The sequence below is a fragment of the Monodelphis domestica genome, chromosome 4, assembly GCF_027887165.1.
Source record: "Monodelphis domestica isolate mMonDom1 chromosome 4, mMonDom1.pri, whole genome shotgun sequence".
Classification (NCBI taxonomy): Eukaryota; Metazoa; Chordata; class Mammalia; order Didelphimorphia; family Didelphidae; genus Monodelphis; species Monodelphis domestica.
Window position 1 is genome coordinate 400544236 of NC_077230.1, and position 23824 is coordinate 400568059.

General features: G+C 44.5%; 2 protein-coding genes across 4 annotated transcripts in view; one reads left to right on the plus strand and one right to left on the minus strand.

Moving 5' to 3' along the window:
• NMNAT1 (nicotinamide nucleotide adenylyltransferase 1) overlaps positions 1-15708 on the minus strand; it is an 87884-nt gene extending 72176 nt beyond the window's left edge. The window contains exon 1 of the mRNA XM_056795808.1: positions 15688-15708. The gene's annotated coding sequence lies outside the window, so the exon portion shown is untranslated. The remainder of the gene's footprint in view (positions 1-15687) is intronic.
• Positions 15709-17719: 2011 nt separating this feature from the next.
• The window catches only part of CTNNBIP1 (catenin beta interacting protein 1), a 61411-nt gene continuing 55306 nt past the window's right edge, over positions 17720-23824 (plus strand). Inside the window, exon 1 of one of the 3 annotated variants that reach the window (XM_007491603.3) lies at positions 17720-18124. The gene's annotated coding sequence lies outside the window, so the exon portion shown is untranslated. The remainder of the gene's footprint in view (positions 18125-23824) is intronic. The other 2 variants (XM_056795811.1, XM_007491604.3) reach the window with 2 other exon arrangements.

The following is a 23824-nucleotide window of genomic DNA, read 5'->3' on the forward strand; positions in this document are numbered from 1 at the left end:
TAGCTAAAAACAAACATGTTGCAGGGCTAGATCCTTCTCCAGAGCGTCTCAGTGTTGTACCAAATTCTCCGTAATCGTCCCTTACATCTGGTGATGACTGAACCTGGGCGAATTCCCTGAGCCTTTACTCAAGAAAGGAACAGTGATTCTTTGGGGGCAAACAGTGTCCCAGCTTGGCCTGCCTCCCACACATTTCCAGCAGTCTAAGCAGTTTGTCCCTGGGCAGAACATACCATGGTTAGGGATTGGCAGCTTACCAAAGGAACCCTTGGGTTCCTTCCTCCTCAGCTTTCACTCCATATAATGGGTACCCACTGGCATCCATTTATAGCAGCAGTGGGCAAAGACCACTGTTCCATAAAAGGAAAATGAGACCTCAAACACTTTTCCATGTCATTGTGCATTATTGGGTATGGGATGGAGGGGCCCAAGGAAGGGGGAAATGACTAATGGGAGCATGCCCTGCCTGATGTGCCAGGGCCTGCTCAGGGAGTCTGATCAACTCCATGGCATCCCTGCTCCCCAAGCAGTAATTTCTGACCTCATACAATGCTGCTCTTTGCCAACCAAGAAGAGTTAGGCAGCACTGGGACCTAGAGTCCAGAAAACCAGACCAAATCTGGCCTCAGATAATTGTTAGCTGTGTGACCCTGAGCAAGTCATTTCACCTCTGCCTCAGTTTCCTCATCTATAAAATAGTCATAATAATAGCACTTCACTCCCAGGATGGTTCTGAGTATTGAATGTTTTTAATGAGTTGAGCTTAGTATTTGGGACACAGTAAGCACTATGTAAATGTTGTTTAATCATTATCCCCTGTGTGACCCTGAGTAAGTCCATTAATCTCCATGTCTCACTTTCCTACCTGTAAAATTGGGATAATAGCAGCACCTTCTTCACAGGTTTGTAGTAAGGACCAAAGAGACGATACACATGTAAAGAACTTTGCAAACTCTAAAGAGCGATAGAAGTGTGAGCTATTTTCTTGGTAGGCAGCAAGGAACTAAGAAAGGTTTTTGGAGCAGGGAAATGAAATCCTCTGCCATGACTGCATTCAGGAAAAATGACTTGAAGCCAAGAAAAGGATGTATTTAAAAGGAAATCAAGGGGGCAGCTGGGTTGCTCTGGATTGAGAGCCAGGCCTAGAGACAGGAGGTCCTAGGTTCAAATCTGGCCTCAGACACATCTTAGCTGTGTGGCCCTGGGCAAGTCACTTTAACCCCCATTGCCTAGCCCTTACCACTGTTCTGCCTTGGAACCAATACACAGTATTGACTCCAAGACTGAAGGTAAGGGTTTTTTTTTTTAATTAAAAAATACATAAATAAAAGGAAATCGGAGGGAGGCAGGAAAGCCTGAGCAAACAACTTCACTTTCTGTGACTCCGTCTTTTAATCTGTAAAATGGGTGTCAAGCTGTCTCCCTCCCGGTAGCATAATTGTTTGTTTACAAGGCACTTAGAGCTTGTCAGATGAGAGATATGAGAAAGATAAAGTATAATGTATACTTGTTACTCCATGCCTCACTTTCTTGATATATTATCAAATAGATTTGTTGTTCAGTCATTTCAGTCATATCTGACTCTTCTTTACTCCGTGGACCCCAGCCTACCAGACTCTTCTATCCTCCATTATCTCCTGAAGTCTCTCTGCAACCCCCTTTCATTTTGCCTTGTAAATCTTGAAATTTCTCAGACTTGTGAATGTTAAAAATTTTCACATTGGGGAATTCTCCATTGGAACAATTCCCTACTAGGAACATTCCCCATTTTGACAGTGAGAACTCTACTTGGATCAGAAATGGGAGGACCTCTGCTCCACCCGTACTTGGGACTGCTTTCGGGGAGAGAACTCCTTGCTAAACAATGAAAGCACTTTAACCCATACTTATAATGAGGCCAAAAGTTCTTTAAGCAATGCCTATTTTTAGAATTAATACAACGGGGTGCTAAGTACCTATTAAAGGTCAGGCAACTTGTAAACTTGCCAGGAGCAAAGAGGTGAAAACTTATTCAGAAGTTTTTCTGGTTCAAACTTACTAAAGGGATTAGTCGACCCAGCAGTGAATTCAGAATGGGCTGTCCCTTGGAAAACGTCTACTGTGATTGGTAGATGGAAGAACTTAGGGGAAGTGACATAGGAGAAAACCCCCTATATAAGAAAAAGCAGAATCTCTTATGAGGTTCGATTGAGGAAAATCCTTTTGGAGGATCACTTGAGGAGAGGCTCTGGAGAAGGGAAGCTCTTGGAGGACAATCTCTAAGGAGGTCTCGCTGGAGCTCCTCTGAGGGGACTCTGTCCCTCTGGAGGCTCTTGAGAGAGGCCCTTTGAAACAGTCTCTGGCTGGAAGGCTCTTTGAGGAGGACTCTGGCTGGAACTCTCTCTGAGGAGACTCTGTCACTAGAATCCTTGCATAGACCTTGTGGTGAGTGATAAAAGACTGACTGACTGATCTCTCTCTCTTAAGACTCAGGTCTAGGCCATGTTGGCTTAAGGCCCTTCATACTATTTCCTTTTTCACTCTTTCTCTCTTTCTTTAATTCCTCATTGTATTATTAATTAAATTCTCTATAAAACCCAGTTCACTTGGGTATATTCATAATTGGGAATATTTCCCTGGTGACCACCTTATATTTGATTTAAAACCAAGACACTGTAGTGAAACATATTTTCTGCGGTCACAAATTTACTCACCCACTCTTATATCTACTATAATTTCTATCTTCCACTATTTTACTCACTACAGTTTACAACCTCAACCATTTTAATTATTACAGCTTATGGCATTTAACTCGTTTAATCACCACATTTTATGACAGACAACTATTTTAAATATAACAGTTTATGGCTCCCACTCCTTTTAAATGTTACAGCCTCCAATCTTTCCCAACATCAAGACCTTTTCCAATGAGCCCTGTTTTCTTATCATGTGGCCAAAGTGTAAATGCTAGCAATTGTTATTATCATACATTACGTACACTAATACATGGTGTATATTGTTATTGTGATTATTATATTATTACTAACAGCTACAGACCCCTTGATCTAAAATGGCTCTTCCATCTCTACCTTTGTTTTAGCAACTTAAGAGATCACCATTAGGAGGGGTTTGTATTTCTTTTTTTGTTTGCATTTCTTAAGTTATTTTGGAAGCATATTCCATATTCTGGATGGAAGCAGTATTCATTAGAATTTTGAACCTTTGGACTTCATTCCCCAGAAGTCCTTCAGTATTTCCCAGAATCCCTCTCCTCTCATGGTCATGTTTGTATATAGCTTAATGTCTCCTCCCTATCTTCTTTCTTTCTTTCTCAGGACTTGAATTAGTTAGCTCCCTTTTAACTCTAGTTTTTATTTATCTTAATAAATCTTATAAATATAATACTTGAGGTGTTGTATATTAATTTTAATTCACACAAAGCTCCCTCTGTTCTAATCCATATTCCCTCACCAATACAGCCTGTGAAGATTAAATTAACTCTCCCCTGATTGTGAAAGTTAAATTAACTCTCTTCTGATTGTGAAAATGAAATTAACTCTCCCCTGATTGTGAAGATTTAAGTTAACTTCCATGCCTATTTTTAGATTTAATCACCAAAAGTATAAACACCCCACTCACAATTGAGTGGGGGAGGTCTGTAACCCACACATGCAATAGTGGGTGATGAATCAGAATCAATTGACTGACTGCCCCCGGGCAGTCCTAAGCAAAGCTTTAGCTGTGATTGGTAGATGTAAAAGTGTAGGAAGGCACAGGAAGTGATACAAAGGAAGTATCTTTAAAAAGGAGTTACAACTTCCTGTGAGGACTTCCTTGGGAGTTCTTTGTGCTTGGGACTTCTGCGTGCTCTCATTCTTTGGAGTTCTGAGTTGGAGTTGGAGGCTGATAAAGAATCTGCTGACTGGACCTGAGACCTTAGACTTGTTGAGACTGTCCTTGAATCTCTCCCTTTGGATTGACATGTGGTGAGTGAAAGAGTTGACTCCTTTGGGTTCATCAATATAGTGGTGGGGTTTTTTTTTAATGGTTTATTGATGCCATTGCATTGGAATGTCTTTTTTTGCTATTGCTATCACTTCCCAAAGTCCTCTCCCCCAATAGAAAATTTAACTCTCCCTTCTAACAAAAGTATAGTTAGGCAAAAGAAGTTGACATACTGATTTTAGAGAGCCGAGCCTGCGGTCTCTCAAGATTCAGGGTCCTCTGTCTAGGTGTGGTGACTCTGTCAGACAGCGGGGGTATGATGGCTTCCCACAATTGATTACATGTGACAGCATATCCCTTCTTCTGCATAGTCTACTAGCCTTCTGCCCAGAAAAAGGAAGTGTGGTTCCCTTCCTGAGGTCACCATCAGTTGTTACATTGACCAGAATTCTGATGATGCCTTATTTTCCCCCAAACTCTTATCTTTTGTCTTAGTATCAATTCTAAGAGAGAAGAACAGCAATCGGGGTTAAGTAACCTTACTCGGGGTCACACAACTAGGAAGTGTTTGAGGTCAAATTTGAATCCAAGACCTCCTACCTCTAGGTCTGACACTCTATACACTGTCCCACCTAGCTAGCTATTCCTTCTAAGAATGTTTTTCAATGGTGTTTTCCTTTATACCATGAGTTCTTAATTTATGGGGCTCTTAAGTTTTTAAATATAGATAGATGGTTAGTGAGATAGATAAATTGTATTTCACTGTAATTAGTTTCCTTATCTGTATTTTATTTTGTGTCCTTAAAACTATTCTGAGAAGGAATCTACATACTTCTCTAGCCTGACAAAGGATGACATGACATAGAAAAGGTTCAGAACCCTGCTTTGTAGTCTTGTGGCTATAATGGAAATTGTTTTCCAGATTCTGCTTACATCATTCTATATCAGTTCATGCCAGTCTTTCTAAGTCTCCTTAAATTCTTAATATTTGCCACTTTACATATCCCAATAATTTCAGCATATTCATGTGCCACAGTTTGGTCAGCTGTGGACTGATAATCCATGGCCACCCTCTCTGTGTCCAGTCCTTTGGTACTATGAAAAGTGCCCCTATAAATATTTTTCCAGACACATCTGCATAGCGCTTTCTTAAGGCTTTCCATGCTTACAGAGGCATCTCCCACCACAGAAGCCTGTTCTGATTGCCCCATTGTAGCCTGGAGGTGACCCTGGTTCTCAAAGGCTCTGTCATTGGAATCTAAGCTGTGACAGCTTCTGCCATGCTGGAAAATCTTTGAATATCACCCTGGCAACAGACTGGATCTGTTTCCTGAGGACCAGCATAGCTAAGCTATCAAGCAGTACATCACCTATAGGCTGGTCCCCTGCTCGAAAATTCATAAATGAATATAATCTTTTGGGAAAATGATAAACTTTTGTGATCTGCTTTGAAATTGTATTGTAAAAACCCAGTGAAATTGCTTGTCAGCTCCTGGAATATGGAGAAAAGAGGAGAGAGACAACAAGAATCATGTAACCATGGGAAAATTTTTAAAAAGAAAAGAAAAAGAAATTGTATTATAAAAATGCTAAATAATGGTGACTTAAAATAAGTTGGAGATAGAAAGCCAGAATCCTAAAGAGGAAATCAGTGCTTTCCCTTTTTCAATCACTTTTCCTGTACTCTGTATCTTATATTGTTTACCTGTTGTCTCCCTCCCCCATTAAAATGTAAGGTCTGGCAGGGACAATTTTTGCCTTTCTTTATCTCTTCAGAGCTTAGCATGGTCCCAGTAAACTCTCTCTCTTTTTTAATAGCCTTTTAAAATAAACTTTTATTTTTAAATTTTTATTTTTTCCAATTACATGTAAAAACAATGTTTAACCTTCTTTCTTTATAATTTTGAGTTTTAAATTCTCTCCCACCTTCCTTTCTTTCCCCCCTTTCTGAAAAGACCAGCAATTTGACAATGGTTATACACATGCATTCATGCAAAACCTTTTCATGGTAGTCATGTTGTGAAAGAAAACACAGGGGAAAACATGGGAAAATTTTAAAACAGTATGTATGCTTCAATCAGCATTCAGATTCCATGGGTTCTTTTTCTGAAAGTGGATAGCATTTTTCATCATGGGTCCTTCAGAATTATTTTAGATCTGAGAATAGCTAAGTCATTCACAGTTGATCACTGTCCAGCATTGCTGTTACTGTATACAGTGGCCTCCTGGTTCTGCTCACTTTATTCTGTATCAGTTCATGTCAGTCTTCTCAAGTTTTTCTGAAATCATTCTCAGCATTTCTTATAGCACAATAGTACTCCATTATAATAATATACCATGACCTCTTTATCCATTTCCCAATTGATAGGCATAGCCTTAATTTCCAATTCTCTGCCACCACAAAAAGAGCTGCTATGGAGATATATGTATATATATATATTTTTTTTTTTAAACCCTCTCCTTCCACCTTAGAATCAATACTGTGTATTAGTTCCAAGGCACAAGAGTGGTCAGGGCGAGGCAATGGGGGTTAAGTGACTTTCCCAGGGTCACATAGCTAGGAAGTATCTGAGGTCAAATTTGAACCCAGGACCTCCCATCTCTAGGCCTGGCTCTCAATCTACTGAGTTACCCAGCTGCCCCCTACTATGGATATTTTTGAACATGTAGTCCCTTTTCCCTTTTTTTTCTTTTAATATGTCTTTTTACTTTTTTATATTTTAATTTACTTTTATATATTATACATATAATTGCTGTATATAATTAATTTTATATATCCTGTGTATTGTTTCCAAGGCAGAAGAGTGGTAAGGACTAGGAATGGGGGTTAAGTGACTCACCCAGGGTCACACAGCTAGGAAGTGTCTGAGGTCAGATTTGAACCTAGGACCTCCCATCTCTAGGCCTAGTTGTTAATCCACTGAGCCACCCAGCTGCCCTTACTTTTAATATATCTTTGGGATACAGATTCATTAGTGATATTGCTAGGTTAAAGGGTACACACAATTTTATAGCTCATTGGACCACATAGTAAACTATTAATAAATGCAATAAACAACTCAAAAATTATATTCTTTTTGGCTAAGTATAGCTTTGTATCCATCGTTCAGCTATTTAGAGGCTTTTTTTTAGTAATTGTGGGAAATGAAAAATCAAAATAAAAGTGAACAGGGGTTCTTAACCTGGAATCTATAACTTCTTTTTAAAAATCAGTAACTTCATTTCAACATAATTGGTTTCCTTTGCAATCTTATGCATTGTATTATATACATTTGAGAATATTTTTCTGAGAAGGGGTCGATAGGTGTCAGTCCCATGCCAAAGGCTAAGACCCAAAAAAGGTTAAGTCCTGCTGTGTTAGAAGGACCTTCCAACTCAACGCTTCCTCCCATGGTGGTGCTGCAGAGGAGGCGAATCACTCTTTTACTTTTATTTCCTTAGAGGAGTCTCAGAGAGTCCCAGTGTTAGCAGAGAAAATGTAATTTAGCTTGGTAGGGATTTGTATGTTAATATTACAGACAGTCTCAGCAGGGTGTCATTAGCATCAATGATGGTAGGCAAATTAAAATTGGTTCCTTTATCTTTTTCAGACACCGAAGCCCCTTTAGCGTGCTATTTCTGTAAGCCTCCCTTTCTAAAGAAAGACTCAATGGAAATGTCTGCTTAAAGTTCTTTAAAAAAAAAAAAAGAGTCACCTGCCTGCCCGTCTGAGGGCTCTCTGCGTCCTCTCTGTCTTCCTCATTTTCCTAAGGAAGCTTTTCTGCTTATTAGCAACATAAGTGCCCCTCTCTGTTCTGTCTGTACTTAGCCCCCAATTAGTAAGATGAGCAGAAATGCTCCCATGCTGAGCACTCTGCTAAAGGCATGGAGGAAGCTGACATTTCTCCTTGGTACGAGCTATATTCCATCCTTTCTGTCCTCGGAAAGGTCCTCAATAGGTTCCGTCTACCCCCTGGAGTCTGTAGCTATTTCAGTCTAACCACTCATTAGAGGCAATCGGAGAGTACTGCAAGGGCTTTGGGGAGATTCCAATGAATGCCTCCACTTGAATTCAGCTAAAGAAGTTCATCTCTTCCCCTTCCTCATGCCCCCTCCCGCCTTCCTCGCAAACAACATATTGATGCCCTCTGCAAAGCCCAATTTCTATGAAAGGCGCCAGGACTCCTGCTGGTGGCAGTTCCCTAACCTCCCCGACCAGACGCCGAATGAAAGAAGGCCCCGGAATCGGGGACAAAGGGACGTCAGGACTCGGCCTGACACAGAGGCCCGAGGCTTTCTTTCCCCCTTCAAGCAGGACTTCTATTTGGGTGCCTGTTGGAGGATTTCAGATCTCTGTGAGTGCAAAGTAGGGGGCGACCTCCAGTCCACCCCAGCCCTATGAATAGCTCCACATTTATGTTGTTTAGTGGTTTCCAGTTGTGTCCGATTTTTCCTGACCCCTTTGGGGGTTTTCTTGGCAGAGATATTGAGGTGGTTTGCCATGTCCTTTTCTAACTCATCTGACTGATGAGGAAACTGAGGCAAACAAGGTTACGTGATCTGTCTAGGGTCATATAACTGGTAAGTATCTGAGGCCAGATTTGAACTCGTAAAGATGTCTTCCTGATTCCAAGCCTGGTATCACTATTGTTCAGTTGTTTTCAGGTATGTATCACTCTTCCTGACCCCTTTGGGGGTTTTCTTGGCAGAGATATTGAGGTGGTTTGCCATGTCCTTTTCTAACTCATTTGACAGATGAGGAAACTGAGGCAAACAAGGTTACGTGATCTGTTTAGGATCATATAACTAATAAGTGTCTGAGGCCAGATTTGAACCTGGATTGTCTAGTGCCCCAACTTTACTTACTGCATTCATATATTCAATGCAGAATTGGCTAAAGAACCCACAAATCAGATATAGACTCTAAATGATCACCACAGTGCAAATATCAATAATATGGAAATAGGTCTTGATCAATGTTACATGTAAAACCCAGAGGAATTGCACGTCAGCTATGGGAGGGGGATTGGGAAAGGGCATGGAAAGAACATGAATCTTGTAACCATGGGAAAATATTATAAATTCATTAATTAAATAAAATTTTTAAAAAAGAACCCACAAATCAGATGTAGTATCGTAATTATCCCCAAATCCTATGGCAGCTAGTTGAAACCATGGATGGAATACTGAACCTGGATTCAGGAGGACTTGAGTTCAAATCTGGCCTCAGGCACTTACTAGCTGTGTGACCTTGGACAGGCCATTTAACCTCTGGCTGCCTCAATTTTCTCAGCTGTAAAATGGGGATCATTACAGTGCCTATCTCCTAGGATTGTGAGAATCCAATGAAATAATAAAATAATACTCATAAAGTACTTAGCGCAGGTCCTGGCATATAGAAGGTACTTAATAAATGTTTGTTCTTTCCTCCCTTCCTGTGAATGATCCAGGCAGTGCTAAGCTGAAAAGTATCTTCAATCATTTGACATAATGATCCTCAAACTCATTTCTTCCTTGAATGGCGCACCACCTGCCTGGAGCCCATCAGAATGGAGGTGGCCAGGTCATGGTCCCATCCCAAAGAAATCAATGAGACAGAATGTTCTTAGGCATGGCAGGACATCCTAGGTCACACGCTGAGGCTGCCCAGAGGAACTGGTAGAACTGAAAAGCTCCTTAAGGAAATTCGAGTGAATGGTAGATAATGTGTTACATGGGGAAAAGGTCAGAAAAAGCTCTCCCAAGCCAGCTGCAAGGGCAGCAACAAGACTGTCATTAGCTGTGAAGCCAGCTGGGGAATCATGGGGAAAGCTGGATTTCTTATTTCGCAGATGATATTAAGGTAGGGATTCTTTTAGAAAGAGCCAATCTATAAGTGGGGAAAGAGTTGGACGGTGGAGAGACACCAAGTGAGTTTCAAGATAGATAAATAATAGTTCACATATGCATAGTGTTTTCAGCATCCAACCACTTTCTTCATAATTTGGGAGTTAGTATTGGACATCATCCCTGTTTTACAGATGGGGAAATTGAGGCTCTGAGGAATAAAAGATATTGTACAGAGTCAAACAGCTAAAAGTGTCTGGCAGTATTTGATTTCAGATCTCTAGTAACTCTTTATGCCACTACTCTGCTCCTCAGGTTAAGGTACTCCTAAGGCCATATGACTGGACAAATTACTCATAGGTCAATGAACAGAGATGAGAAAAATGATTCTGGGATTACAGGAGGACCGAACTGACAGACTGACAGACTGACAGACATGCAGCTGACCAGTGACAAAGTTTAATGATTTGGGGTACATACTTTATTGGGGAAATGGCATAGGCAAAGGGATCAGATAAGCCTTTTGCAGGGACAATGGTTAGTAATGATTTACAAGTTGGAGACAATGGATTTAAATTACCTCAGTGGCTCTAAACAGAGTTTTCTATAGGTAATAATTCAGTATGTCAATGTGTAAACATCTGACTAAATTTCTCATAGAATTCTTGCACCAGACTCATCTTTGGTTTTGTTGCCAATTAATCAGTTAGTAAACATTTATTTTTTATTTATTTATTTTTAAACCCTTCCACCTTAGAATCAATACTGTATATTGGTTCTAAGGCAGAAAAGTAGGAAGAGCTAGGCAATGGGGGTTAAGTGACTTGCCCAGGGTTACACAGCAAAGAAGTGTCTGAGGTCACATTTGAACCCAGAACCTCCCATCTCTAGGCCTGGCTCTCCATCCACTGAGCCACCCAGCTGCCCCATCTCCTATCATTACTGATCCCCAGAGGTCAGGAAGACGACTGCCCAGTGAGCACAGGAAAAGAAAGCCAGAATGGAAGGGGCAGTAACTTCTGGGGTAGGGACAGTGTTAGGGGCCACTTTTATGCCAAAAAATGCCCTTCTTGGCACAGAAAGCCTTAATTTGAGCTGAGACTCCAGAGAGACTCTGGATCCTCCTTCCACTTACCTCTTGTCATCACAGCACCATGTAATCAGCCACATGCTGGGTGAGGGGGAGGCAATTTTATTTTCAAATAGCATTTTGTCAGAGATTTACTCACCTGGGTTCTTTTTTTAAAAAAGTGTAATGAAGCTCTCATTCTCTGACTGTTGGGTATCTTGGGCTCTTTCCCTTAGAGCTGTAGCTTGTGCTAATTAACACAATTCCAACAGGAAGATCCCCGAGAGATGCTTCCTTCTCTCCTCTCACCGCCTGGGCTGGCTCTCATGTATCCTTCTTTAAATAATTAATCTTCATTACTGGCTGCTATGGCTGGGACAGGAGGAAGGCTGGTAACCACCTCAGATCCCAGGATATTTGCTCCGTGTTTGTTCCTTTTTGCAACCTTTTCATGTGAAAACCTTCATTAGTAAGCACCAGGGTGTAGATTTGACCCAGCCTTAGTCTTTGGTGTTTATTAACTATAAAGCAAGGACCCTCCTGACCTTGTTTTACCAGCTGGGGGTGAATGCTATGGATGGAAGTGGTTTCTGGGCAGGAGGGTGAGGGTAGGGGGGTACAGGACTGAAAATCTGGGAAATTTATTTGCACTGTAGTCTTTGTTGAACAAAAATGAAAAGTCTTGAGGGCAGCTGGGTGGCTCAGTGAAGGGAGAGTCAGGCCCAGAGATGGGAGGTCCTGGGTTCAAATCTGGCCTCAGATACTTCCCAGCTGTATGACCCTGGCCAAGTCACTTAACCCCCCTTGCCTAGCCCTTACTGCTCTTCTACCTTGGAACCAATATGCAGTATTGATTCTAAGATGAAAGGTGAGGGTTAAAAAAATGAAAAGTCTTAATATCATAAGATTATGCTCCCTAGTTCCCTGGGTCCTAGGTGATGACAGATGGCTTATGCTCTAATATCTAATATCAATGGATCCATGATCTCATTGGGGGAGGCATTCCTCTTCCTGGGTATATCATGGCTCATCATCTACTACTTGCTCGTGTTCATCCAGTGGGCTGGAGGCCTTCCCTGCCTCTTCTTGACATTTTTTTTTAAACCCTTACCTTGCACCTTAGAATCAATACTGTGTATCGGTTCCAAGGCAGAAGAATGGTAAGGGCTAGACAATGGGAGTCAAGTGACTTGCCCAGGGTCACACAGCTAGGAAGTGTCTGAGGCCATATTTGAACCCGGGACCTCCCAACTCCAGGCCTGGTGCCCTGTCCACTGTGCTACCATATTCTTTTCTGGACTTCCATTTCTTCGATAGCATCCTTTGCACATCCCCCTTCTCCAGCACAATTCCTTGTCTGTAATGGGGGTTGTAGGCCATCCCACCCACCATGGAACTCTGTTCTCAGAGAGAGCTTTGGAAATCGCTGCTCGTCCTGAATGATAATTAAGCGTCAGTCAACAGCATTTCCTGAGCACTTACAGATCTCGCTAGGACTGCAGGTACAAAACCAGTTCCCACCCTCAGAGAGCCGATGTTCTCTGGGGGAGATGATGGGCAAACAGCTGTATGCCTTGCAAGGAGGAAGGCATTAGCGGTGCTGCCAGGAGCAGGGGATGGAGAGAACAGAGGAGGGATGTGAGCCTGGTCTGGTAGGAGGCCAGGAAAGCCAAGAAGAGGAGGGACGGAGGAGGAAGAGCATTCCAGCCATGGAGCCTGGGGGTGAGGAACAGCAAGGAGGCCATTGCACCTTAGACTATGCTGTGGGAAATAAAGAGTAAGAAGCCTGGAAAGGGAGGAAGAGCCCAGGCAATGAAGAGTCTTAAAAGCCAAAAAGGGGGGAGGCGTGCAGCATCTAGGGAGCTCAGTAGATAAAGAGCCAGGGCTGGAGTCAGGAGGACCTGGGTTCCAATTCAACCTGACAATTTCTGAGCAATGTGACTTAACCCCAATTGCCTACCCCCTTGCCACTCTTCTGCTTTGGAACTGAGAAGTGGTGGAGAAAGAGACAGACAGACAGACAGACAGACAGAGACAGAGGGAAAGAGAGAAACAGAAACAGGCTAGTCCTTTTTGACTAGCCAGTACATTTCTTGTTCTCAATTCATTGGAAAACTGCTACCAGGAAAAGAGGAGTCCAGGAGTTTAAATTCCTTTGATAACTGATATTCTCAATATTTGCCTGAAATCTGAGGTTTCAGGTATGCCTCCCTTTTATTGGGAAGTTTCAGGCAGTGTAGACTAAACACATCCACGAGAAATTGTATTCGATCCAAACACTGAGCCAAATAATGAATAAATATTTCTTTCTCCTGTTCCCAGACCCTAGCGTGGTACAAGAAGTGTTCTGTGATGGAGAGAGGTCCCGTCATCAGATGCTGCAGATCGCAGCACTCTGGGGCCTCGTGGGCAGACAGCCAGATGTTCCCAGCTGTACATATTCCATTCATGACACAAAAGATGTAGATTCACTGATCTACAAAATGCTTTCATGATTGTGTTTAATAATTCCTTGTTATCTCCAAAGTATAATCAGGTGAAAATTATTTGCCCAGGCAAAGCCCTGGAGAACGCTGTCTACCGAGGCCTTCTTAGCTGCTTGGCTATTTTAGTGTGGGTCCCTAGAGAAAGGGAGGTAGCCAGATTTGTGCAAAAAAAGGAAACAACATAACGAGGGTGTATACTGTGTCAAAGAAAACTTTCTAGCTAGTCGGCCTTAATATGTTCAGTGTAATGCTTCTTACATCTTAATTAGTGTAACTCTAGGTCTTTCCTCAGCATGAATTCTTTCCCTTCTATCCTGTTCCCAAACTGGCCCCTGTCCCTGCCCTAGGCCTGACCTCCAAGAGCAGAGGAGGGGGCTCATTACCTAGTACCAGCTAAAGGTCACACTGCCTACACAGGCCTTCCCTGCCCCCAAAATAGCTCTCACACCAGTGTGCATTATTAGCACCCTCCTCTTCTATTTGGCCTGAGGTTCAATTAAGTGCAGCTGGCCACCCCTTTGGTTTAGACAACAAAGGGACATTGTCTCCAGGAGACAACTGTTAAAGCATGTTGCATGTGCACTACCTGGGATGAGAGGCAGGTAGGTGGCTCTGTAGGGAGAGAGCCAGACTTGGAGATGAGAGGTCCAAGGTTCAAATTTTACCTCAGAGACCTCCAAGTGTTCTTGTGTCTTGGAATCAATATTTAGGATTGATTTTAAGGGTTAAAAAAAAGAATCACAGACAAAATAAAATACTTAGAAGTCTACCTGTTGAGACAAACCCAGAAATTATGTGAATATTTCACATGAAGTCAGATCTAAACAACTGGAGAAATATTAATTGCTTAAGGGTATGTCAAGACAATATAATAAAAGTGATGATTCTAAGTTAATTTACTTATTTGGTGTCATAGCAACCAAATTATCAAAAAAGGCCAAAATGGATACATGATTTAGACATAAAGAGTAATATCATAAGCATATTAGGGGAGCATGGAATATTTTACCTGTCAGATTTATGAATAAGGGAAGATTTTATGACTAAAGAAGAGAACATTTTATGGGATGTAAAATAGATCATCTTGATTATGTCAAATTTAAGGATTTGCATAAACAGAATGAATGCAGCCAAAATTAGGAAAAAAATTTTTAATATAGGTTCTTGATAAAGGCCATTCTTCTGCCTTAGAAATACCATATGATGTTGATTATAAGACAGAAGGTAAGAGTTTTTTTTTTTTTAAAGATCTACATGTACAGAAATATTTATAGCAACTCTTTTTGTGGTGGCAAAGAACTGGAAACTGAGTGGATGCCCATGAATTGGGGACTGACTGAACAAGTGATAGTACATGATTGTGATGGAATACTATTGTACTATAAGAAATGACAAATGGGGTGGCTTTGGAGAAACCTGGGAAGACTTACCTGAACTGATGCAAAATGAAATGAAATGAACCAAGAGAGCATTATATACACTAACAGCAATATTGTAAGATAAGCAACTCTGAATGACTTAGCTATTCTCAGCAATAGAGTGATCCAAGACAATTCTGAATCACCCGAATGATGAAATATGCTATCCACTTCCAGAAAAAGAACTGATGGAGTCTGTATTTGGATTGAAGCATAGATTTAAAAAAAATTAGTATTGTTTTGTTTTTTGTTTATTTTTTGGGTCTATGTTTTCTTTTACAACATGGCTAATGTGGAAATATGTTTTGCATGACTGGACATGTATAATCCATATAAAATTGCCTGCCTTCTCAGGAAGGGGGGGAAGAAAAGAGGGAGATAACATGGAATTAAAAAAAAATTTTTTTAAACCTTTACCTTCTGTCTTGAAGTCAATACTGTGTATTGGCTCCAAGGCAGAAGACTTGTAAGGGCTAGGCAATGGGGGTCAAGTGACTTGCCCAGGGTCATACAGCTGGGAAGTGTCTGAGGCCAGATTTGAACCTAGGACCTCCCATCTCTAGGCCTGACTCTCATCCACTGAGCTACCCAGCTACCCCCTGGAACTTAACATTTTAAAAAATGAATGTTAAAAATTTTTGTTTACATGTAATTGAGAAAAAATAAAATAATAATTAAATGTAAAAAAATAAAACTTCACAGAACCCAGGCTAAGGCCCCTTGTATCTTTGGCAGTCTAATTGGTCTGGAAGAAACAGTTTTGAAAGCAAAGTCATAGATGAACAATGATATTAACATAAATACTTTGGAAGGCACACAGTCCTCGTAGAAAAGTAGGTTACATCTCTGAATGCTTGGTAATTGTCCATTCCAAGTTTATGGGTCAATGAACCCTACAGCCCAAAGGGTCATGGAATTTTCCTAGTCTACGTCCTGTAGTTGAAATCCTAGCTACAACATACAAAAAAGGTAGTCGTTGACTTACCCTTAGCCACTTTCTGCGTTGGGAGGCTTTCCTTACTATGTCAGTCTGTTTCACTTTTAGACAGAGCTTATTGTTGGAAAGAGCTAAAATTTCTCTCTCTCTAACTCCTCCTCCCCTCTTCATTGGCTCTGTTTCTACCCAATGGAGCCAATAGAACACAAACTTTCATGGGACAGCCCTTGATATAAGTCAGGAAAAACTTGTCTAATTTCTTTGCAGTATGTAGTAGTAGATAGAGAGCTGCCCTTGTCAAGTTCTTGGGTCCCAATCTTTCTCTGACACATATGCTTTGAAATGACCAGCAAAGTCATTTTTCACTGAGCCTCTGTTGCCTCTTATTACTTAGTTACTTCCCAAGGTTATTGTAAGGCTCTTATGAGATACATACTTTCAGACCATTGATTGATTAGAAGTTCTTAATTTTTTTATGTCATGGACTTCAGTGAATCATAGACTCTTTTTCAGGTTAATATATTTTTTTAATTTCACAAATGAAGGAAATGACAAATTTCAATAGAGGTTAGTGAAAATAAAGATATATTTTATTCCCATTCAAATTGCTGGGCTCCTAGGTTAAGAACCCTGGTGATAGATAAATGTGAGAGCTTTGTTTGTTTTTACCAGACTTCTGAGTTCATCAGTGTAGGGAGTTTCATGTCTACCAATGCTGATTGGTGGTTTCTCTGCAACTTGTCATAAAGATTTGCAAAGGTCACATACTTGTGTTGTTCAGTTTTATTCGATTCTTTATGACCCCATTTAGGGTTTTCTTGGCAAAGATACTGGAGTGGCTTGCCATTTCCTTCTCCAGCTCATTTTACAGACAAGGAAACTTGAAGCCAATAGAATTAAGTGACCTGTCCAGGGTCATATAGCTAGCAAGTGTCTGAAGTTGGATTTGAAGTCAAGAAGAATGAGTCTTCCTGACTTCATGCCTGGCACTCTGTCCACTGAACCACCTTGACATATATCATAGGTGGGACTTAAACTCAGGTCTTTGTGATTCCAAGAACACTTTTCTCCACTTAGCCACATTGCCTCTCCAGTCATTATTACTCTCTCCCACCCCAGCCCCTCTTCCTCCTCCCAGCATGCATGGTTTCCAGTTTCCTTCTCTGATTGTTCATCTTCTGTCCTCCCTCTAGCTTGTTAATGTTCTTCCCAAGATGCCCTCTAGATGTGTTCTGACCAGGGCAGGGTCCTCTGTCTGTGCTTCAGTTAATGCAACCTGTAATGGCTTTAGAGCTTTGGGCGGCAAGATCTTTTTCACGTCTTTGTACCTCACTTCCTGCAGTGGAATCTTTGGACCCAAGTTTAGTTTCATTAATCTCTACACCCAGCGTTCCTGCCTGTCTTTCCAGGTCCCAAGTTTACGTGCATCATAGCTATTACCCCCAATTTATCCCGTAGACAGTTTGTTCGGTTGTCTTCTCCATTAGATTGTGAGCTCCTTCAGGGCAGGGACTGCCTTGCTCTCCTCAGCTCTTGCCTGGAATGCAGTAATCGCTTAATAAATGCTTGTTGAATGGCTTGAGAGATCCCCCGCCCCTCCCGCCCAGGTCTCGTCAAACAAGCTCAAACTGGCTTTCTGGGCCCTTCCTGGTTTGCCTTTCTCCTGCTTTGAAATAGAATTCTGTGCGTAGGAGAGGTCTTTAGTTTTATGGGATCATAGTGGTCCCAGGACCGGTGGTGACCCGCTGGCTCCAACCTCTTTTCCAGATCCGCCCCCGACACGGCCTCATTCCAGCCCACTTGGTGTCTCCCCTGGGTGCTCTCCGCGCCACTTCTCCGACCTCCACAGAGCTCCAGGATCAGCCCTATCCCTTCCCTGCCCAGGCCCCGCCCACGACCCTCAGACTCCTCCCCCTCTAAAAGAGAGCCTGACTACGATCACGCCCCCTTCCCCATCTAGGCCCCGCCTCCTCGGCTGCAGACCTCGCCCACTCCCTCCGCAGCTCCGCCTCTTTCCCGTCCAGGTCCCGCCCCCTCCGGTGGAAGCGCCGTTTCTCCTTTTGGCCCCGCCCCCACATCCGTCCAATCCCCGCCCCCGAAAGCTCCCGGTCCCGCCTCTAGGCCGCCGCGCCCTCCTCCCCGCCGGCGGACGTTGCTGCAGCAGCCGCCGCCTCCGCCGCCGCCACCCGCGCCGCGGCCTGTGCTGGGCTGAGGCTGCCCTTGGTCCGGTCCCACCCCCGGCGGCCTGGCGCCTCCCTCGCGCCCTCCCCGCCGCGGTGACTCACGGAGCGGGAGGCGGAGGCTGCGCTGAGGCGGAGGCGGCCCGGCTGCTGCTATTGCTGCTGCTGCTGCTGCTCCCGCTGCCGCTGCCGCTGCCGCTGCTCTCGCTGCTGCCACCGCCGCCTCCGAGCGGAGCCGATCCGAGAGCGCGCCCCGGAGCAGGCCGGGCCCGCAGCCCCGCGCTCCGGTCCCGGGGCCGGCCCAGGTAAGCGTCGCGCGCAGGGAGGGCGGGCGGCCGGCCCGGCGGGGAGCCGCCGGCTCTTTGTCTCCCGGGGAGGGGCGGTGAGGCAGCGACCCCCACCCCCACACCCGGCCGGAGCCAGATGAAACCCGGCGGGACGGACTGGTGCCTGGCCCTCCAGGCTCTGATCCCTACCCCGCACCCGTGTGCCCCCTACCCTTCCTGACCGGGCCCCCACCTCCTCAAGCCTCTGACACCTCCCTAGTGTGCACAACCCCCTCCTGACTGGGCTCCCATCTCCCCCAGCCTCTGACCCTTCCCCCATGTGCACCCCTCTCCTGACGGGGCGCCCCCCTCCGGGTCTCTGACCCCTCTGTCTTATGGATTCCCCCCATCCTGACTCAGCCCCCATCTCCCCCAGCCTCTGACCCCTCCTTCGTCTGCTCACACCCCCCCATCTTGACCAGTCCTTCACCTCTCCTAGCCTCTGTTTCCTCTCCTCTAACCCTATGCACACCCCTATTCTGACCCCCTTCTCTCCCACTCTGAGACTGTCGGGACAGAGCTGGTGTGCACGGCCTCATTCTGTCTGGGGCTCCAGGGACACCTACCCCCCCCCCCCACACACACACATATAAACAGTGTGCACACCTCTCCTGACAGGCTCCCTCTTCTCCCAGTCTGTTGTTCCATCCCTCAGGTACAACACCCCCATCTTCTTACCTGGCTTTGACAGATAGGCTCCATCGCTTTTCCCCAGACTGCCCCACTAAACCATCAGGCAGGAACTCCAGTGCCCCCTTCATCTGCCCCTGCCCCTCCTCCCTTTGCCCAGACCTTGAGGAGCCACCCAGGTCACTTTTCCCTTCACCCTCTGCCTTCTTCCATCCACCCATCCCAACCTGGCCCAGACAGACTTGTTTCATCTCCCCCTCACCCCATTTCCCTGTATCTGCAGCTGAGGCCTCTAGACCCTCTCATCTTTCTGAATCCCTGTCTGCCCCCAAAGCCCCCAAATCCCTGAATCTGCTCTTCAAGAAACATACACACTTCCATCCTCTCCCACTTAGCAGATCTTTCCCTGTCCCCTCACTGTCCCTCTTCCTCTTGCATCTTCTGCACCCTGACTCAATACCTACACACACCCTTAGGGGCCAGACAGGCTTGTCCCCAACGTTTCCTTTCCTTCTCACAACTGGAGCTCTCTTTTGACCTCATCCCCCAGCAGAAGTCTCTGTGCCTTCTGCTACCCCCACATAACATGTAGTTACCTTGGGTCTGGCCTGGGCAGACTTCTCTCCCCGATCACTGTCTGGCAGGACTGTGGACCCCAGCTTCCCTGCCTCCTCATGTGTCACTGCTTCTCCTAGCACATGTAACTGCCCTACCTTGGTTATGTCCCAGCTTCCCCCGTTAGCACAGGCCAGTCCTGACTTCTCTACTGAGTCTTCTGTTCTGTCCCTTCCCTCCCCCACCCTCAGCACTCTCCTGTTCACCCTGCTGAGCTGGCTAGGACCCACTTGTCCCCATATTACCCTCTCCTCCCTATGCCTGTAGACAGGGTATCCAGCCTCTGGATTCTGGCCCTGAGTCCCCCATTTAGCCCTGGAGGCTCCCTTGAGGGCTTGGTTACCCCACTGTGATTATTCTTGCAGTGGCCATCTTTGTGGCCCAGTCAGGTCACACAGAGCCCCAGAGTGGCTATTTCTGACAGCACTCTCCTCTCCCACCAATACTCCCTGACCCCATCCCCACCACCACAGTGGCCAGGCTCACTGCTCTCTTGACACCCTTCTCTGTTCACTTGCACCTGGTCCTTCTGCCACCCTTTCTCCCCTCCCCAAACTCTTTATAACTCCTAAAAATAACCCTGGTTCACCTCCTTGCCTTCTGCCTATTTCCCTGCCTTCTCACCCCTTCCCTTTCCTACCCCCTCCCCACCACTGGCCCAAGTTCGAGAGTCCTGTTGGTTCTTTGAAAAGCCCTTCCTGAATTTCCTCTATCATTCTGACTTCAGCCTTCTGGAGGAGGGGCCCATTTAAGGCTGGCTTCTCTCCTGCCTGGCTAGAGGTGACAGCACTATTCACCACCTCAGTCCCCCCCAAGCTTCTCACTGTCTCCCTCCTTGCACCTAGTGCAGCCTAGAGGCCTGTGGAGGCCTGGGAGCTGGAGCTGTGTTGGGCCCTGCTTCCTTCCCTCAGCTTTTCCCTGTCTAGCCTAGACTGAACTTGTCTGAGCAGTGCCTGCTTCGGGGCTGCCAACTTGGCTCTCAGGCGGGCAGTCCGGGGACTCCCCTCCCTGGCAGCAAATGAGAAGCATTATTAGCCCTGAGCTGGGAGGCAGCACCTCCCATCTGAAGTTCTTAGTGCCTTCTGAGTGTTAATTATTTAGCTGGTGTCCCTCCTGAGGCACAAATAGGGAGTGTGCCTGGAGTCTACTTGGGGAGAAATTGAGGTACAGGAAGAGCACATCCTGGGGGGGCCTGGGGCTGTTGGGTCAGGCCCGGCTTACTTTTGTTAGCTTTTCGCTTTAACTACCCCCGGGCTCCAGTGCCTGGCATTTAAAGCCCAAGTGATATTGACCTCTTGGGCTGGAAAGTGGCCAATGAAATCAGCCATGCTGGACGCAGAGCAGGCATTAGCATGGGGCCTGCTCTAAACTTGGTAGTTCCCCAGGCCCCAGTATTGCACTCTGCACAAAGTTGGCTCTTAATGAATGAGGCAGGCAGGATGGTACAGGGAAGAGTACTGATTCTGGAGTCAAGAGGATCTGGATTAAAATACGGCCTGTGTGACCTTGCAAGTCACTCCAATATTCCTGGGCCTCAGTTTCCTCCTGTGAAAAACAAAAAGGGTGAACTGATGACTTCTGAAGGCCCTTCCAGCTCTAAAGCTGTAATCCTATGCCTAAAGTTGAAGTTCCAAAGCTTTGTTCTGTTTGGGCTCAGTGGCAGCAATTAGGGGGAGGGGGACTCTTGAGGAGGAATCAGAGAGAAGTAGATTTCACCTTGATGTCAGAAAAAACTTTTCAACAATTAAAGATATCCTAAAGTAGAACTCATTGCTTCAAGTAACACAGAGTTCCCTGTCCCTGGAGATCTTCCAGCACAAGATGAATGACCTCTTTTTCGGGTATATTACAAATGGGATTCTTGCTCAGGTATGGATTGGAATGAAAGACCTCTGGAGTCTCTTCCAGCTCTGAGGTTCCTGGTCATGAATGGTGCAGATTGTTCTTTGTGTGTCTAGCCCAGAGGCTCTAGAATAGGAAGGGGCTTTAGAGATCATCTCTGCCAGCCCCTTCATTTTATATGTGAAAACCAGCCCTGGAGGGTTCAGCTAACTTGCCCAGGGTCATCCAGGTAGTCTATGCCAGAGCTAGAATTCATGCCCAAATGCTCTGAGTCTATATTCCACATGCTGTGGGAAGGAGGGGTTATTAGTTTATTGGAGCAGGAAGAAACAGGCATGGAAGACACCCTGTGGGGAAGAGAGCCTGAGGAAAGAAGGAGGCTTTGGAGGTACTAGCTATTGTAGCTTCCTTTTTGTCCCAGGTGAGTTTTAAGTAGTTTTGGTAGAATTTGTGGTCCTAGAAACAAAGGAGAATTGATTTAGAACTGGAAGGGACCTTAGAAGACAGATGAGAACTCTTGACACTCAGAGAAGGTATAAGTAAGCTCAGGGCCACATAGCCAATTAGCATCAGAATTTGAATCCAGCTCTTTTTTTACTTGACTCTGGCCCTCTGTCCTCTACATCACAATTCCTCCAGTATTTTAAACACATTTCAGGTATGATCAGAGCTTGTATCCTGTGATGATGTCTTTTCCAGACCCTCTTTACTTACAGAAATTGAGTTAGAGAATAGTAGAAAACAGGGCACTTCTCTTGGAGGGGCTTATCTGGCAGTGGACAGTTGCTGCCTGTTTTGTTTGAGAATGTTACTGGACCAAGTGAGGTAGGAAATTCTAATGCTCTCCTGATCAGGTCACAAGATGGTGGGTGAAAATGTTTAAGTGGGAATGAACTGTTACCTAGTGAAAATCTGAAAGAATAAATAAAACCACCTCATCTCTACCTATTTCACCCATAGAATGAATAAGGTTCAATTAAGAGCAATTAAAAAAGGAGGTAGAATGGGCCACCATTGTCCCAAGAAAGCCATTCAAGGTGATCAGGAGCTTTTCTGCTCCCCACTTGAGCTAATCATGACTATTTGGCAAATGAGCTCTCTCTTGGGCTTTGGGGCCCAGAAATGTGGGAGCTCTTAGCCAGGTTTCTGGGGATAGGCCAATGAAAGGATGTATTTGGAGTCAAATTGACGTGGTTTGCTTTTCTCCACATTGCTAATTTTTATCGTCTTGCTTTGCCCTGCAGTGATGTTTGGTCTTCTCACACGAAGGCTAGTGAAAAATTTGGATCAGCTACCTCCTCTTCTTTGCTTGTCCCTGAATGACAGTATAGACACTGCCCTCCTCATGTTTCTCTGACACTCCCTTGGTCTTACAATTTTGCTGCTGGTCTTGATTTCTTTACTTTTTAGGGAGAGAGTTGGGGCAGAGAGAAGGAGGAAAACTATCAGTTTGTGTCAGCAGCCCTCTAAAGAGAGTCAGATGGTTGTCACCCCTGAGAGCTTCCTGTTTGATCATCTCATCAGGAGTGCAGTTGTCATGAAGAAGTGTTTTCTTTCTTTGGTCAGGGGTGACTAGAGATGGAGAACAACCCAGCACTCTGGAGATGGCATTTCTGGTCCAGAGGTTCAGCTTCCTAGGAATCCAACTTTGACCACCATTTAAAGTGGTTTCTTGGACCAGATTGTGATGCTAAGAAGTTAGGCTTTGAATTGCTAATGAGTTCATGTTTTTATGGCAACAGCTCTAAATTTTGGAGGGCCTGGTGAGTTAGTGAGTTAGAGGTGAATGATCCAAGTTGACTTTTCCTAGAGGATCTTAGAGGTTCATTGATTTAAAGCTGGAAGGAAGGACCTTTGAGGTCAAGGAGTTCCACTCCCTCATTTTATAGAGAGGAATGAGGATTTGAATCCAGTTCTCTGACTCCAGAACTGTATTGTAAAAGTCACTTTCAGCATGCTGGACATTTGATTGATAGCATCTGAAATGAGATGGATGGGGATGGAGGTAGCTAGTGTTGCCTGGATTTTGCTATGGATGCTATGGATTTTGCTGCCCTGGGTTGATTGGTTTGTTTATTTGTTTTGGTCTTGTCTTTTCATTTGTCTCATCTTGGACTCTTAACCTTTCTTGGCCTTATCCTCACTTTCCTCCTTACAAACCCTTGGATAATAAGCCTTTTTACTTTCATAACTCCCAGGGGCATCGTGTTGTTTGAGCTCCACTGCTTTTGAACTCTCCTTATGGTAAGGGAGGGTGAGGAGCAAGTGTTGTTCTATATTGTTATTAATAATTTATTGTGCTCTGATGGCATAATCATCACTGAGGGAAAAGGACAATCCCTAAGAGGAATTAGGAGTGCGGCCCTAGCGTGGGTGGAGTTGGAGGGAGTGGATGATCCTAATTAGTTTTCACCTTCTAAACAATTTCAAGGAGCAAGAGTCCTGGGTGTTTTCCTTTTCTTCTCTTTTTTATGTTCTTTGTATCACTGTCACTCCCCTACAATCCTCCCTTCTTCCCTTTAGAACCTTCTCTTATAGCAAAGGATAATAAGTAAGGAAGTAAGCTTATACTCCATTGGCCCCATTTGCAAT